The sequence below is a fragment of the Triturus cristatus genome, chromosome 3_2 (assembly GCF_964204655.1).
Source record: "Triturus cristatus chromosome 3_2, aTriCri1.1, whole genome shotgun sequence".
NCBI lineage: Eukaryota > Metazoa > Chordata > Amphibia > Caudata > Salamandridae > Triturus > Triturus cristatus.
Window position 1 is genome coordinate 772,561,553 of NC_140584.1, and position 14,227 is coordinate 772,575,779.

The 14,227-nt window shown below is 50.9% G+C and overlaps 1 protein-coding gene across 3 annotated transcripts in view; it reads right to left on the reverse strand.

Moving 5' to 3' along the window:
- PIKFYVE (phosphoinositide kinase, FYVE-type zinc finger containing) overlaps positions 1-14,227 on the reverse strand; it is a 2,037,960-nt gene that overhangs the window by 1,011,625 nt on the left and 1,012,108 nt on the right. The window lies entirely within an intron of this gene.

Here is a 14,227-nt window from a genome sequence, read left to right on the forward strand (position 1 = left end):
TGGTGTGTGTTTTTGTGCCGAGCCCGAAGGGGGGGGGGGGGGGGGGGAGGGGGGGAGAGGGAAGTGTTCAAAACGTGTTCTTGGTGCCGACCTTGGCCTGAAGGCAGAGGAGGGAACGAAGTCTTTTTCTTGGACATAGTTTAGGGCAGTGGAGTATCAGTATAAAACATTTTTTTTAAAACATAAGGAGATGATGGACTGAAACTTTTCAGTCACAGATCTGGGTTGAATCCATCATCGTTCTTTCGCTCACTTCGTCACCTCAATTCAGACCCAGATAGATGGAAAACAGTCTTGACCCTGTGCCTCATGGGAACAGTCCAGCCCGAACTGACAAGCCAGGTCTTCACTGAACCGGAAATAATTATCTTGGGACCGGTTTCTGGGTAACACCCTTCATCAGACAGGCTAGCTTGAATCTAGTGGCAAAGTGAATAAGAGACCCACGTCTGGGCATACCCTGCGAACTTAGGGCGAACATAAAAACACACAGAGATGATGGACGGAGCCCTAAAACTTTTCTAACACTCACCCCCAGTCACAGATCTGGGTTGAATCCATCATCATTCTTTAGCTCACTTGGCCACCTCAGTTCAGACCCAGCTATATGCAAATCAGTCTTGACCCTGTGCCTCAGGGTGATGGTAAGCCCAAAGTGGAACAGCTTCACAACTTTCAGTAGAAAGCATGCCCTAGTTCACAGAAACAGCTTAATGGGGAAGAACGTGGTGTTTGGTGGATGAACACACAGAACCTAAAGCTCACTCACACACCAGGCTGAGGTGATGGCAACGAGAAACACTGTTTTGATAGAGTAAACATTGAAAAAGGATGAGATTCTGATTCGATGTCTATACAGAAGTGGAAGGAAGGAGGGTGCCAAACACCGGGAGACCTGTATAAGGAGGGTAGATTCATAACATGAGATGAAGCCATAGATCTCTTTGACTTAGGGGTGGGACAATTCCCACAATATGGGAAAATCTCAAGTGTAACCTGGAAGATATGGCCAGGGTTTCCTGCAGAGCCCACCATTACCAACATACTGAAGGTAATGCTATATATGGCAGAGGGCAGCCGATTAATATCCCACCTATACCAAAGCCTGAGGGAGGACTTACCAAATGTGGTTCTACCAGCGAAGCAAAAATTGGACGCTGTACTAGAGGAGCCTCTGTCGGGCAGAGAATGGGTACGCACAGTCAGCTACAATAAACGATTCAAACTCCTACAATACAATCTAGTCCACCAAGTGTATCTCACCCGAGCAGATTACACAGGATCTACCGAACCCGAAGTGATGAGTGTGAGAAGTTGGCCTGATATATGATGTCACTAGTTCTAGTGTACACCTTGTATCAGTCCAAACAACCCTTATGGTGATTGGTTGTAAAGTCAACCTTATAGACCAGCTATCCTAGTGGTAGCATGAACAAGAGCAGTCTTAGGCTAAACTCTGTATGGCATGTGAAGCCAGCTGTTATACCATTATAATCCCTTGAATACCAAATGAAAGGACACCACACCAGGTATATATAGAATTAGAATGTATTTATTCTAACATATACCCTCAGCACTCTTTATGAGTTCAGAGGTCTAAGTACAAACAATTTCTTAAGTAGCATACGTTAAGTTACACAGGAAAATATAGTTAGGCCCAGGGGCCACGCAAACCATATACTAAGAAAGTGGTATAAGTACCACTTCACGAACAGGGAGTAGGCCTAGGGCCTAGGGAATCGCTGGGGCTACACTACCCTACCAATAGTTAGGAAGTGGGAGGCCCACGGGAAGCGTGTGCAGTGTGGAAACACACACGCGGGTTACATTAAAGTCAATGGGAATGTAATAGTTAGAAATAGGAAGAATAAGGACACTTCCGAAGTAACTAGGAGGAAGCAACTAAAGACTTCGACACTTGGATAGTCAATATCCACTGGAGCACCGGAGTGCTCGCGTTACCTCACCCACAGGAGACGGGTGCATAGGTGTGAAGATGTGTCGGGTGTCGTCGCTGGATCCTATGTATGCCTGAAGAACAGATGCTGGCAGGCGGCCAAGAGGAAGATGTCCGGTGGATCCAAGGGTGGATCTTGAAGGAAGAACACCTGCAAGCAGAGGGGACAAAGTCTGGGTCACTAGCCAGTGACCGTGTGGACCCAGGAAGGAACCAGGTGATGTCGTGCAGAACACAGGTGATGTCTTGAAGCTTGTCTCTGCAGCTGCGTGGACCAGGAGGCGTCGAGGACAACTAGAACCAGGATACGAGCTGTCCCACGAAGGATCTTGCTGATGGCGGAGTCGACGTCCCGATTGGAGTCAACAAGCCTTGGCAAAGGCAATCCACGCGGAAAGGGAAATTCGCTTTAGGTGCAGACCACGAAGGTCTGGGGTGCTTCTCTTTCACAGGGAAGCAAGGGCCAGTCTGGAGGAGCCAAACCAGCGGTGGAAAGTTAAGGGTTCGTCGTCACTGAGGCCACTAGCCAACGGGCCAGCAACCGGACAGACGCGTCGAGCAGGAAAATGCAGAAGGGCCCCACGCAGAACTCGTGGAGTGTGGAGGGCTGATCTTCGGTGCAGATGGTGCTCGGGGTTGGGGCTTCTCAATCCCCAGAGCACAACTTCGAGGAGGCCTCAGAAGCTGCGCTGGAAGCTACTCGCCAATGTTCCCAGGTAGCCGGTCCCACGTCTCTCGTCGCCTCCACGGATCTCAGCTTGGCTGTGGATGTGGATCAGGGTCAGAGAAGTCTGGAGGTCAAGGCGCTGGTCGGGCTCTGCAGTCGGTTCCTCGTAGAACTTGGGCAAAGCAAACGGCAGGTCGCTTGTTGGTACCTGTTTGCACAGAGTGGCCACTCCTTGGCCACAAGGGAGATTCTTCAGTCTTCTTGTCGTCGAATGTCGAAGGTCCAGAGTTTCATGTCTAGTTTCAGTTCAGGATAATCCAAAGTCCTAGGGACTCAGCTCCCACTCTTATACTAATCTGGGGGGCTGGGTTACCTGCTAGGTCCCTCCTATGGGTGGGACCAGGGAGGGGGGTGGTTACAACCCCTTCCCTTTGTCCAGTTTCGTGCCAGGGCTGGGGCTGGAGTGCCCCAGCACCGGTTTGAACCGGACTATGCATGGGACACCTTGTATGCCCCAGGCAGTGTCTCGTTTCTTTCATCCCTCCCTGCCCCAATACACTAAGTCCTGTCTGGGGTGGTGCTAGCACCTCCCAAGGCAGGAAACCTATTGCCCAAGCCTCCCTCGCTGGAAGGACTCCCAGCAGCAGGAGGTCAGACTTGTGTCCGTGGCAGCAGCATCCATTTTGTGATGCTGGGGCTCTGGTTAACTTTAACCGTGTAAGTAGGATTTTAACATGTCTTCCCCCCTCTAGAAGGGGGGAATGCTAACCTCATCACCAGAAATGGTGTGGGGGTAGTATTCCAAAGTATTAGACACCTTACACAACATGTTTTGATAAAGCCAAACCATAGTTACCATAACAGCGAGGATTATAAGGCACTTTAAGAGTATATGGTAGGCGATATCATAGAACAGCTATAAGGACATGGTTCCGAAAGCTGCAGACAGGCTGAGCTCATGCTAAAGCACCATCTCACATGTTACCAAGCACTCTGCCTCCAGGATTGTTAAGGCCTGCCATAGGAGTGGCTTAATCAATCAATCGATCATAATACTTGTATAGCGCGCTACTCACCCGGAAGGGTCTCAAGGCGCTTGGGGGAGGGGGTCCGCTACTGCTCGAACAGCCAGGTCTTGAGTTGTCTCCTGAAGGCGAGGTGGTCCTGGGTCAGCCGAAGGTGGATAGGCAGGGAGTTCCATGTCTTGGCCGCCAGGTAGGAGAAGGACCGGCGGATGCGTGGTACGGCGGCGAGGGCGAGGCTAGTAGATCGTAGCTGGCGGGTGGGCGTGTAGAAGGTCAGGCGGTCGTTGAGGTCCTTGGGGCCCAGGTCGTGAAGAGACTTGTGTGCGTGGGTGAGGAGCCTGAATGTGATCCTCTTGTTGACGGGGAGCCAGTGCAGGTCCCTCAGGTGGCTGGAGATGTGGCTGCGTCGGGGGATGTCCAGGATGAGTCGGGCGGAGGCGTTCTGGATTCGTTGGAGTCTTTTCTGTAGCTTGGCTGTGGTCCGGGCGTAGAGGGTGTTTCCGTTGTCCAGACGGCTGGTGACGAGGGCCTGGGTGACCGTCTTCCTGGTTTCGGTCGGGATCCATCGGAAGATCTTGCGAAGGGTGTGAAAGCATGATGAGGAGACGGCGTTGACTTGTCTGGTCATCGAGAGGGAGGAGTCCAGGATGAAGCCCAGGTTGCGTGCGTGGTCTGTTAGCTTGGGAGCGGTGCCCAGGGCTGGGGGCCACCAGGAGTCGTCCCATGCGGAGGGCGATGGTCCCAGGATGAGGACTTCCGTCTTGTCTGAGTTCAGTTTCAGGCGGCTGTTCTTCATCCATTCGGCGATGTCTTTCATCCCTTAGTGTAGGCTGGTTCTGGCGGTGTTGGGGTCTCTGGTGAGGGAGAGGATCAGCTGGGTGTCGTCGGCGTAGGAGATGATGTTGAGGTTGTGTTGGCGTGCGATGGCAGCAAGGGGTCTCATGTAGACGTTGAAGAGGGTGGGCTGAGTGACGATCCTTGCGGGACGCCGCAGATCACTTCGGCGGCCTCGGAACGAAACGGGGGGAGGCGGACACTCTGTGTTCTTCCGGCGAGGAATGAGATGATCCACTCCAGTGCCTTCTCTTGGATGCCGGTGTTGCTGAGGCGTTGGATTAGGGTGTGGTGGCAGACAGTGTCGAATGCTGCAGAGAGGTCCAGGAGGGTGAGTGCCGCTGTTTCTCCGTTGTCGAGCAGGGCTCGGATGTCGTCGGTGGCTGCGATGAGGGCGGTCTCAGTGCTGTGGTTGGCTCTGAAACCGGACTGCGAGGGGTCGAGGGAGCCGTTCGTCTCGAGGAAGGCGGCAAGCCGTCTGTTGACGATCTTCTCGATGACTTTGGCAGGAAAAGGAAGGAGCGAGATGGGGCGGAAGTTTTTGAGGTCGGTGGGGTCCGCAGTAGGTTTCTTCAGTAGTGCGCTGAGCTCGGCATGCTTCCAGCTCTCCGGGAAGGTGGCGGTGTTGAAGGAGGTGTTGATGACGTCTCGGAGTTGGGGTGCGATGGTGGAGTAGGCCTTGTTGAAGACGTGGTGGGGGCATGGGTCGGTTGGAGATCCGGAGTGGATGGTGTTCATCGTGCGGGCTGTGTCTTCGGTGGTTACCGTGGTCCAGGTGCGGAGGGTGGTGGTGGGGTGCGTTGGTTCGACGGTTGGGTGCGTGGATGGTGCGCCGAAGCTGTTGTGGATGTCGGCAATCTTGCGGTGGAAGTACGAGGCGAGGGAGTCGCAGAGATCCTGTGAAGGAGTGATGTCGTTGTTGCCGGTGCTGGGGTTGGAGAACTCCTTGACGATGTTGAAGAGTTCCTTGCTGTCGTGGGCGTTGTTGTCCAGTCGTTCCTTCAGTGATTTCTTCTTGGTGGTGCGGATGTGCTGGTGGTGCTTGCGGGTGGCGTGTTAGAGGGCGGTCATGTTGTCAGCGGTCTGGTCGAGGAGCCAGGCTTTCTCGAGGGTGCGGCAGGTCTTTTTGGAGTCCTTGAGTTCGTCGGTGAACCAGGGGGCCTTCTTGTTTCTGGGTCTGTTGGGAGGGTTCTTCAGCGGTGCGAGGTCGTCGGCGCAGGCAGTCAACCACTGCGTGAAGTTGCGGGCTGCTTCGTTGGGGTCCGTTGTGCTGGCAGGTGGGTTCTGGCTGAGGGAAGTGGTGAGCTGGTCGGCGGTGATCTTGCTCCAGCTTCTGTGAGGAACCTGTTGCGGGTTGTGGTGGGTTGTGTTTTTTCTGAAGCTGAAGTGGATGCAGCTGTGGTCGGTCAAGAGGAGTCCGGTGGAGTGGCTGTAGGTGATGTGCTTGCTGGATGAGAAGACGGGATCGAGCGTGTGGCCGGCGTAGTGGGTGGGGGTGTTGACCAGTTGCTTGAGTCTGAGGTTGGCGAGGTTGTCCAGCAGGGCGGTGGTGTTGCGGTCCTTGTTGTTCTCCAGGTGGAAGTTGAGGTCCCCGAGCAGGATATAGTCGGTGGAGGGGAGGGCGTGTGGGCTAATGAAGTCCGTGATGTCTTCGCTGAATTGTGTGCGTGGTGCCGGGGGTCTGTAGATGAGGGTGCCTCTGAGGGTGGTCTTGGGGTCGTTGTGAATCTGGAAGTGGAGGTGCTCGGCGGCGTTGAATGCGTCGTTGGGAGTCGGTCGAGATGCGGATGGTGTTCTTGTGGACGATGGCGATGCCGCCTCCGGTCTGGTTGACGCGGTCCCTCCTGATGATCTTGTACCCGTCCGGGATGGCGATGGCGATATCGGGGGCTGAGGAGGCGTTCATCCAGGTTTCCGTGAGGAAGGCGATGTCTGGTGATGTTGTGTCGAGGAGGTTCCACGGCCTGTCTGTGGATGGAGCGGATGTTGAGCAGGATGCACTTGAGGTTGTTGCTGGTGTTTGGCTTGGCGGGCGCGGTGCAGGTTCGGAGGCAGGTGAACTTGCAGGTTCTGCAGGTGAATGGTCCGTGTATGCGTTTCGGGGCGGCCTGGCAGCAGGTGGGGTTCCGGCCGGCATTGAGTGCATTGAGGGCAGCGGCGTCGTAGGTCTGACGGATAGTCTTGCGTCGGTGGGGGCCAGGGGTCCTGGCGCTGGGCGCGGTCCAGGCGCAGACGGGCTTGCCTTTGGCACGCCTTCGGCGCACAATCGGCGCGCCCGCTGCGCGTACGTGTGGACTCTGCCATAAATGGCGAGTTGGGGGGGCGGAGCGAGGGAGGAGCAGCTGGGAGGTGGGAGCGGGGTGGCGAATGGGAGAGGGACCAGGAGGAGAGGGACCAGGAGGAGAGGGGGCGGGGCCGCGGGGGAGCAGCGGCAGGGAGCGGGGAACGGCGGCTGAAGCGCTAGGGGGTCTAGGAGCTAAACAAACAAAGGCAGGGGGATAGCAGCGGACAATCAGGGGGCACAGCACAATAACAGGGCAAAAACGGCAGGAAATACAGTAATACAAATCAGGGGCACAGCACGATAACAGAGGCGATAATGACAGGAAATACAGTAATACAAATCAGGGGCACAGCACAATAACAGAGGCGATAACGGCAGAAAAACAGAATACAAAATACGAGGCAGAGATACGAACGCTCAAGGGCAACGAGCAGGCGGTGGCAGCCGGGTGACCTCGGGAGGAGCCACGCGGCGGGTTGAGCGATGGCACTGACGAGGTCAGGCTGGTCACAGCTCCCCGTCGCACGGCCGAGTCCTTAAGTGCCCAGTGGGAGGGAGGAGCAGCTGGGAGGTGGGAGCAGGGTGGCGAATGGGAGAGGGACCAGGAGGAGAGGGGGCGGGGCCGCGGGGGAGCAGCGGCAGGGAGCGGGGAACGGCAGCTGAAGCGCTAGGGGGTCTAGGAGCTAAACAAACAAAGGCAGGGGGATGGCAGCAGACAATCAGGGGGCACAGCACAATAACAGGGCAAAAACGGCAGGAAATACAGTAATACAAATCAGGGGCACAGCACAATTAACAGAGGCGATAACGGCAGAAAAACAGAATACAAAATACGAGGCAGAGATACGAACGCTCAAGGGCAACGAGCAGGCGGTGGCAGCCGGCTGACCTCGGGAGGAGCCACGCGGCGGGTTGAGCGACCGGCACTGACGAGGTCAGGCTGGTCACCCATGTGTCTATATACAAGGCAGGTATAGGAATACTATACCTAAGCAAGGGGTGATTACACGACCTTGACCCAGCTGAGTGATCAGCCAGTTGTGTCATGATGGGAGGCCAGCCAGGGGTGGCATAATACATGCTGCAGCCCCTGGTAGGCCTAGGGTACACCTATGCCCTGGGTACCTAAGGTACACTGTACAGGGCCCTATAAGGTGATCCTTACCAATTGGGTTATGTACCTAAAGTACATAGTATGAATTTAGAGAGAGAACAGCTGGGCTGTGGGTCTGATTAGTAGGCCCACAGCGACATCTATGTCGAAAACCAGTGAAGCAAAAGCAAAAAGTGGGGGTGACCATAGGAAGCAGACCCTACTCTCCTACAATGAGTGTCTGAGATGTAGGTCACAGGTAACGTATGTTCAGCGGGGGTACATTCAAAGTTGGGATTGGCATGATTTATGTAGAGATTTTGTAAGTACATGTTATAAATAAGACACCAATGGAGGACAAGCAAATGGGAATACAGACTATCCCTTATTCAGCCTCCTTGACGTGTATAGATAGTGTACCTTGATTATGGGAATGATATGACTGTTTCCTGTGCAACCATTGATAGGAAGCAACGGGGGAATACGTTTAACCCTTTAAAAAAGCGCATCACAACTGGTGATTTAAACAACAAAGGCTGATCAGTTAACCATAAAAAGGTAGAGAGGTCCAAAAGATAACCCTTAACTGCACCCAGAGCAAAGCCTTGCTGGGCGAGACATTAAACAAATAAAAAAACATCAGACAATTTGGCTTGGAGGGGTCAATCTGGCAATTGCTGCACCTAGCCACAAATTTGTCCCAATGACAAGCATATACAGTTTTCGTCATGGGACATCTGGCTGTCAAGATGACATCGCATACACAACAAGATGATGGACGGAGTGCTGAAACTTTTCAACCAATCACACCCAGTCACAGAACTGGGTTTAATCCATTGTTCTTTTACTCACTATGCCACCCCAGGTTGGACCCAGCCATACGCAACTCGGTCTCGACTCTGCTCCTCATGGGTAAAGTCTAGTCCAAACTGCTAGGCCAAAGTCCTCCCTGAATCATAAACAAGCATCCTGGGACTGGTTTCAGGGTTTCACCTCTCAACAGCCAGGCTAGATTAAATCCAGTGGCACAGCGCGAAAGGGACCCACGGCTGGGCATACTCTTGGCCACTTAGGGTGAACATAGCAAGCACAACAAGATGATGGACGGAGTGCTGAAACTTTTTAACCACTCAACCCCAGTCACAGATCTGGTTTTAATCCATCATTCTTTTGCAAACTAAGCCACCCCAGTTTGGACCCAGCAATATGCAAATCAGTCCTGACCCTGCTCCTCATGGGAACAGTCCAGCCTGAACTGTCAAGATGACATCAACTACCTTCGGAGGAAGGTCGAAGGTGTTCAGCTATCATCGCTCCATCTCCAAGTATGATGGTAGAGGTTGCTGGGGCTAGTCCTTCTGCTACAACTGCAGATCCTCCCACAGAGGCAGCCTGATAGGAGGGTGGATGCTCTAGCCCAGGAGTTCTGGGTACCATACACTGTGTGCCCTGCACAGAGCCACTAGGATGACTCGGGACCGGCCTGCCCTGATCTTAAGAACTTGGGGCAGGAGTAGAATCGTTGGAAAAGCAAACAGAAGTCCTGAATTCCACTGGAGGCGGAACGCGTTGTCGAGCGACAGATGCCTTGGAAACTGCAACAAGCAGAAGTGCTGACATTGCACATTCTCTGTGGTGGCAAAAAGGTTGATCCACGGCTCTCCCCATTCACAGGAGAGACCTTACGCCAAGTCTGGTTCCAATTGCCACTTGTGATCTGCTAGTCACCGTCAACTGTGTTCGTCCACACTGGCATTCAATGTGTTCAGCATGTGGTTCACCATCAGGAAGATTCCCTAGCTGGCCAGCCATTTCCAGAGGTGCAAGGCCTCCTGGCACAGGGAGCATGACCCCACTCGCCCTGTTTGTTGCAGTGATATATAGCGGTGATGTTGTCGGTGAGCAACTGTACCAGGCTCACCTTGATAATGGCAGGAAAGTTTTAAGCACAAAGCAGATGGCCTTCAGCTCCAGACGGTTGATATGGAGACAGGACTCTTCCGGAGACAAGAGGCCTCTGATCTCCACCTCTCCTATGTGGTTGCCCCAGCCTACAGCTAACACATCGGTCACCACTATCAGCTTTGGATGGGGAAGAGAGAGAGAGATTTCCTGCTGAACCAATCACAGTCCAGTAGCCACCTTTACAGATCTTTTGCAGTCTCCTCCGAAATCTCGGCATGGTTGGAGAGGTACCCTTAATGTTGAGCCCACTGGGACTTCAGTTCCCACTGCAGAGGCCCCATATGCCACCTGGCATGCTCAAGCAGCAGGATGCAGGACGCCATCAGAGCAAGCAGCCTAAGGTTCGACCACACTGAAATCCAGGACCGAGGTTGAAAGATCAGCATCATAGCTGGAATGTCCTGGACTCTCCTTCGTGAGGAAGAGGTACGAAACCGAACTGTGTCCAGAACGAGTCCAATGAAGAGGAGCGTCTGAGAAGGAGCCAGGTGTGACTTTGGCACATTGATAATGAACCCCAACGATGACAGGAGGTTCGCCACAGTATGGAGTTGTTGGACGACTTCCTGGGACAAACCCTCCTTCAACAGACAGTTGTTGAGGTAAGCAAAAATTGGTACCCTCGACCTCTGTAGGTGCACCGCCACCACCATTTTTGTGAACTTCATAGATGGGCGGTGGTGACACCAAGGGGGATCACATCAAACTGTAAATGCTCCTCAACCACTACAAACTGGAGTCCTGCTAGCCAATGGGCGTAAGAGTTTCACGAAAGCCTCTACTCTGATTCCGTGTCAGAGGGAATGGCTAGGGAAATTGTTGGGGTTGGTCTGGCTAGTGAAAGCTTGCACAACGAGACTCTCCGAGGATGGGCACAGTGACAAAAAAGGCAGTATACTTGGAGCAGGATGGTGGCACTCGAGACTTTCCTGTGAACTGGAAGGCTGGAACAAGGCTTAGCCCAAGCCTTAGGAGGGTATCTGTCAATGCTTCATTGAGGCAGGAGAGGCTCAGAAACAGTCTGGCCAAGCTGCAAGACTTTAATCAATATGTTCATTTTCGCCTCCTTGTTGGGGAGGTGAAGGTCAAGGATTTCAGCTGCCCTTCGCATAAACATAGCGTAGGAGGCAGATTCTTCCGTGGCCAGGAAGTATGAAAAGGTCTGTCTCAAGGAAAGTATCTAGCCCACTAGCCTTCGGAAAGTCCTCATACCAACTGTCATCAGCATAAGGCAAGGCAAACACATTACCCTGGTCATAATCATTGTTCAGAGTCCATCCCAAAAAGGGAGTGTAAAGATTGTTTCCTGCCTTGTGTTAAAGTGAGTGCAGAAACCTCTGTCTTATTCAGATGTAACGTCGGTGGGACTAGGACTGGCCTCACGTTGGCACCGGACAAAACAATCGGGGCCACACGTTCAAGTGGAGATTGTCATTGGCGTACCCAGGCCTGGTGTGATTGTGGGCTCTATTGGGACTGAAGCCAACAGCAGGCCTTGAGTAATCTAGTTGCCCAATCTGTGAGTCAGATCTTATTAGGGTGATCTATATTTATGACCTATTTGCCCGTTCAGGTGAGTTGACAAAGAACACTCAAAGTGAAGGGGCAATCAAGACGCCTTAAATCTTGTTTCTATCTTGTCGCATTTGCTCTGTGTTCGGAGATTGAGGTCAGAAGTCAGTTTAGTCTTCTTGCAATTACATTTCTTCCTCTGACTGCAGAGTTCCAGAATTTTGCAAACGTGAACTTTCTGACCTGTTGTACAAAGAGTGAAATGAAGGGCTGTAGGGTGTCAGGTTTTTCCTAACACAAATGTAAATAGCTAATAAGTCAACTGTACAAACATTTCAAAATATATTTCAGTAGTTATGAAAGCCCATTTTTGAACTCCAGTGTGATGGAAAAAATATTCTAAGAGGATGAAAACAAATCAGAACACTTTAATTGTTGATTTGTAAATGATAAATATGTTTTCCGAAACCCAACTTTCACTGATTATTGCTTATACACTAAACAGTTTTATCAGTAAAGCTGCATGTTAGTGGAAAGGTTGTTGTCCATTTGCCTGTAAAGGACAGTGCGCTACCACATCGTGCTTTAATAATATATTTGTAGTTTTTACACATCAACTGAGAAACACTTCTGCCCCATCCCTGATGGCAATGCTATTAGTAAACTAAGAGGAAGGTCAGGGATCATGTGTACCCTATATACAAACTAGATTCTTATCATATATGGAGCAAACGTTTAAAAAAACAAGAGGCTGTTTTTTGTACAGCAGAAATGCTTAGCTCAAATATTTGAAGTTAAACTCATATGTCAGACTGAAGAAAAAGTCAGCTTTGTAAAATAAAATATTTGCCTAGGATCACACAAACCAATTTATGTGTCAAAAACATTACAGCTAGCTCAAGCAGATTATTCAAGTTACTTGACCTGCAGGTCTAGTAACATTTGTTTGATTTTTTTGAGGTCTGAACAGAAGTGGCTTAGAAGGTGCAGCTGGCACGGAGAGCGAACCTGCAGGTGGCAATCCAGATGGAAGGTATCTCAGCTTCATGAGAACAAACCCACATCAGAAGGAGTCTGTAGAGAATCTAAGATTCGAAGCATAGCTACACTAAACTCTTTGATCGGCGCAACCTAGCTGAAGACCCTGGAAACTCTGGCTATGCCGGAACCAGCAGTTAAATAGACTCCTGAGTAGGTCAACTTCGGGAGCGGGAACAGGACTGCTGGTGTTGCACACAGGCTTCGACAGGTGAGTGGGAATGGCGTGAATGAGCCGAGCTCTGCTTCGACTTCATATGTTTTTTGGGCTAACAAAAGAAATTGGAGCGTGCCGAAGATCAACCTCAAGACCAAGACCGGGATCGAGCCTTAGACTTGGAGCGTTCCCGGTGCTGCGTCTTCATGTGCTTGGCGACAGAGTTTTATCTTTTGTTCCCTGATGGCCTTTGGGTTCATTGATGCAGAGTCCGCAGGTCTTGGATTCATGGCCTGACCCTAGACACCACAGGCAAACCTAGTGGGGATGTCAGAGGCATCTGCTTGTGACAGTCCTTACTGGGTTCAAAACCTGTTGCCTTAGGGGCTGACATCACTTGCACCCTGTAGGAATTTGTGAAGAAAATATACAAAGTGGTCTCGGAGATGAGAGAAGCTCTGGATTCGCGTCTGAAAATGTAGAAATAAAGGAACTGAGGTCAGTGCGCAGCAGTGCAGAATATATAGGCCTCGCGTCACTTCCTGAGCGGAATGGAGTCAGTACGGAGCCGCACAGCACTACCTACTGGTGTATAGTTACTATAGAAAGGTATCCAATTCCTGTCAGACGACTATCTAAAAGATGAAGAATCTGCAGCTAGAAGTCTATATCAGAAGACACCTAACTGTTGATCATTTCAAAATTGTTACACTTGGCTATTCACTGCAATCTGAAACGCTGGTGATCAATTATCTCAAGAGAGCATCCATCGTACTCAAACCTTATTTAGAGGCTGACAAACTGTAAAAAGACAAACACCAAAATGATCACTTGGGGCACCAGAATGACAGAAACCAACTCCATTAGGATAGGGAGAATGGGAACTGCAAAATAATGCACAAATACAACTGCACACGTCTCCTTATAAAGCTTCAGAACTTTATGGTTATGTTCTGCCATTTTCAGAAATCAGCATTTGGGGAGGACGTGGGGACTGAGAGTCAACTTTCTCAATAAGTGTAGAAGTAATTTTAGTAATTGGTATGCAAGCCCACAATAAAAAATAAAAAAAATGGCAGAAAGGGTATGGCTAATTCAAACAATGTGCACTCAAGTTTACTCCCACCCTTACCATTCGCTTGGATACAGTGTAGGTTCAAAAGAGCTACTGACAAAATGCACAGCTGGGAACCATTATTTCGAACTCTCATCTTATTATTTGTACGTACCAGTACCTTGAGTTGCTTCCTCAACTGTAAGATGTCACACGTGCTATGAACAGAGGTTAAGGATAGAAATATCCTTTCAACAGGATAAAACACAAGGTCTCTTACTCCCTACCTGTCCGTATGGAGAGCATAGGCTGAGTTTATTCCATCTACTGGGAACTGCGCATCCTACAGGGCTCAGAATGCAATTGTGTTGGTGACAAGTTTCTACTTCTCAAGTGTGTAGCATCAGTACCCTTCAGTTAGGTAAAACTAATATCTGGAACCACAGACCTTTGTTGCAGACTTGGAAAAGCTCTATGTAAACAGTCATGTACTACTATTATCATACCAATGTATTACAACTCAAAATATGTGGCTCTTGGCTGGAATGTTTCCATATTTTGCTTATGAAAAACAGAAATATGTAAAGAGGGTGGGAGTGGAAAGAGTTACAATGGTTGAGAAGAAATAGTTAAAAACACTT